The sequence below is a fragment of the Engystomops pustulosus genome, chromosome 11 (genome assembly GCF_040894005.1).
Source record: "Engystomops pustulosus chromosome 11, aEngPut4.maternal, whole genome shotgun sequence".
Lineage (NCBI taxonomy): Eukaryota > Metazoa > Chordata > Amphibia > Anura > Leptodactylidae > Engystomops > Engystomops pustulosus.
The window spans coordinates 70,487,463-70,491,380 of NC_092421.1; the positions used below are offsets into that span (position 1 = coordinate 70,487,463).

At 43.4% G+C, this 3,918-nt stretch overlaps 1 protein-coding gene and 1 long non-coding RNA gene across 2 annotated transcripts in view; one reads left to right on the forward strand and one right to left on the reverse strand.

The window, feature by feature from the left end:
* Window positions 1-3,918, forward strand: part of LOC140105370 (transient receptor potential cation channel subfamily V member 6-like) — a 200,878-nt gene that overhangs the window by 13,527 nt on the left and 183,433 nt on the right. The gene's annotated exons all lie outside the window — the stretch shown is intronic.
* LOC140105425 (uncharacterized) lies at window positions 867-3,616 on the reverse strand. Its single transcript, XR_011850577.1, has 3 exons — window positions 3,547-3,616; window positions 2,341-2,455; window positions 867-1,292 (listed from the first exon to the last, which is right to left on the reverse strand). It is a non-coding gene; the product is annotated as an uncharacterized lncRNA (long non-coding RNA).

Consider the following 3,918-nt stretch of genomic DNA (forward strand, 5'->3'; position numbering starts at 1 on the left):
CCAAATGCACTGGAAGTCTGCACTCACAGTGCTGTGCTCTGTGCAGCTAGTGTTTTGTATTGTCCCTGGATAGATATATGTGATAGATGTGTATATAGTTAGTAGCAGCAGGAATATCTACAGTAGATTTATATTCTACTGTTATCTCTACTGGAGTATTCAGCCAAAAGGCTCCTCCAATATTGACTTTGGCAATAATGAGCAGAGCGGAGAGGCGATGGAGAAGCTCAACACACAGAACACAGCAGTGTGAGCACACTCCCTCCAATACTGCAATATAAATCCATATATCACAGTCCTGCTGCTACTAACAACATACAGAAAGGTCTTATTACACATCTCTCCAGGGACAATAAGTCACACTGGCTGCATTGAACCAATGGGCAATGTACAATGTAATATGAAATGGATCGGGTCAATAAATTGATTGTATAAGTGTCAGGTGGAGGTCATAAGGAATAACTATTGGATATAGTAGAAGTGCACCATTCATGATTCAAGTGGAGTTCTTCACCTGTGGTAGCACCCTGCCTGTAGGGGGCAGTATTTTTGTAATCTTTCTTTGCATTAGGTAATCTTCAATCTGCAGAGGAGGTGATTCCATTACAGTTATGGGGTTAAGAGAGGATCCCAGATACATTCTAGGAGAAGACTCTCAATAAAGCCAAGGGAAGCAATTGTTCTGTATGGAAATTTAATGCACCTTTTTTTAAGTGTAATTGTAACTGACCCCTCCCCCCAACCACGTTCCAGAAATGGGACATTCCAGACAGTCACACATGTTTTTTTTGTTTTGCTCAAGACCTTAAATTGTATTTTATAGAGTAGGATTTCCACTATTGACAGAAGTATATAAGCATTCCTTCCATACAAACATGGACCAAGGTGTCCTTCAAGCTTCAACATTGAGAACATGGTTTGGGTTTTGATATAAGACATTGTTCCCCACATCAATAAAGCAATGATCTTCCACTTGTAGCTCTTCATCCATTCTACAACCCCCAGCATGCTGGACGTTCTAGTTTTGCATCAACTACTGAGCCACAAGTTGAGGATCAATATCTTTGGAGATGTCTAGAAGAATCTAGAAGTACAACCAAAGTCCCAAAACTCTTTCCGTTTCCTGGATCCCTAAAAATGTATCAATTATTGAAGGAACTCTTCGTAGTTTACAGATAGTTGGGCTCCTACTTGTAGGTCTGTATGTTCTACTCCGGGGAGTCATCTTCACAGTAGTAGGGTGGCGGTAGAGAGATGGGTGGTAATACACTTGTCTCGTTCACTCTCGTCCCCTGTAGAATAAGAAGACACACAAAAAGTTTAGTTTATATAATCCATAGCATGAATTTGTAGTGTTGGAGCACTTGGAACAAAAACTTTGACCTTCAGAAGTGGTTCAGCTCTTCAAAAAGATGATATGGCAGCATGAAGGCATGGACAACTGGTGGACAATGGACAACTGGTGGACAAAGTTTATCTGAGTCTAGGTTCTGGTATGAGGTCCATCAGTGGACCTGTCGTGGGACTTTCTCCAAGGCAACTTAGGTTGGCCACAGATTTAAGACTATAGTCACTTTGACTTTATCATCTTATGGTTGTTGTGTCCTCCTAACTCTTGCAGATGTCAGACAAGACAATTTAGGTAATAGTCCCTTGGTGGACCAGTGCTGAACAGTCCCATAGCCACCAGCTATCCATAATCATAAGAGTGCTTGCACAAGTTTTGTCTGCTTCATGATGGTCTAGAAAAGGCACCTTCAGTACGAGAGCACCAGTCATCACACATCTTGGGTTATATAAGGCATCTTCCTCATAGAGAAGGTGTCTGAGCAATAAGGTACCTAGCGTTCTCCTGTTTGATTCCAGTGCTGGGGGGGGGGGGGGCAGGTGCTGGCTGTATACTGGGGGGCATGGGCTGGATATATACTGTGGAAACATACTGACTCGAGTATAACCCTGGGTGGAAAATGCATTGGTCACAGCTGCTTCCACTAATGAAATGCCTAATAGCCTCCTCCAATAATAAAAAAGCCCAGCAGCTTCCTCTCACTAATAAAATGCCCAGCAGCCTCCCCCACTAAAGAAATACCTAGCAGTCTCCCCTGAATAATGAAAAGTCCAGCAGCCTTCCCTAACTAATTAAATGGCCAGTAGCTTCCCCTCAGTAATGAAATGCCCAGTAGCCTCCCCTCACTAATGACATGTCCAGCAGCCTCCCCTCATTAATGAAATGCCCTGCAGGCTCCCCTCAGTAAAAAAAAAATAGCCAGCACCCTAAAAGTTGCCCTGGAGGACCTGAAATCTAAATAAGAAACATGTCTGGTCATCGTCAGTCCTCACCTCCCGGTGCTGAGCTATCGCCTTGTGATTCGATGTCATGACGGCTTGTTGGGCAACAGCTCTGGTATCATCATCCCAGTCTACAGAATCAGTACTCATGATTGCTTCCATTATACTGGAGAGGACAAGAGGGGAGAACATGATACAACAAGCAAAGCAACAAAATAATAGAATAGCATGATGTAACGATGATATTTTCAATAAGAAACTCTTTTAAACCACCAAGTCAGATTTTTTTTTTGTAGACATTGCAACCACTATGTCAGTTGCCTCAAGTTAGGTTGTTGGTAACTTAAAGGGAACCTTTCATCAAGAAGAGGCACAATAAACCTTACTCACCCCTCAGTGTGCCTTTGGTGAAGAGGAGTGCAGGTGTCCTAGCTTAACCAACGTTAAAAACTGTCCCCCAAACTTTTTCTGCCGTTGTTTATGATGGCTCCTCCCACTTGTGTGTGGCTCCGCCCCTTCACAACTTGGCCTCGCCCATAGCAGGGTGTGTGAAATGGTCAGAAAATCTGCAGTTTCCCACACTGTGCTCACTGTATGTACTGCTGGTAGGAGGGCTTAGAGAAGAACCCAAATATGGTGCTGGGTAGGGGTATTGTTGGTCTACGCATGTGATAAACTTGACAGTGGTGGTGACTGGATTGCTATACATTGTCCTATACATTCCAGGATTGATGCTTCTCTAAGAACACGTCCTCACACTGCTGTGCTCTAAGATTTCTGCACTTAAAGGACATTTACCACCAAGACAAAGGATTGTAAACCAAGCACACGGACATACTGGTGTGTGCCCCCTTGGGCAGTATCTGTTCTTCTTGTAGCTTGCTATTCCTTGGATTACAAAAAAAAAGCATTAAAATTATGCAAATGAGCCTGAGGGTATACAAATAAGGTAAAAACAAGAGTATAGGTAGCTTAGAAGAGCAGATCCTGCCAGAGGGGGCGCACACCAGTATGTCAGTGTACTGGGTTTACAATCCCCGATACTGGTGGTAGATGACCTTTAACTCCTCCACAGCTCCTTGTTGTACTGAACAACTTATTCAGTATTTGAACAGTTAAAAGTTAACTCCAATCAGATAGAATGGTCTCTGGAGTAGTTGTGTGCACAGAGCTCAGAGCACAGCAGTGTGAGAATACATCTTAACTTGGTCAACTGTTGGTTGCTTAATTAATGACCCTATATCGGGTAGAACTAACCTATCGGCCTTTTCCAGCCCTAAGGACTCGGTGACATAATGAATATCCTGGTAGCTCCAGCAGGCGGCGATGGGCAGAGCGGGATAGTAGTAGAGGAATCCGATACACATCTCATTGAGGGAACTGGGGCCCCCCTGTGGAGAGAAATATACATTGAGCACAATGCCCCCTAGTGGTCAGTATATTATGACATGGTACTGTATGGTCAGATCTCCACATGGATGGAAAAGTAAAAACACTTATAATGGGGTCTTCTCGGCTGTCAATAGGACAGTCACTACTTTATGGGACGGAGCTGCCCCACCCTGACCCATCCTGAGGTCAATACTCCTGTAAAAAAACACTTAAAAGAAATATTGTTACATAACATTA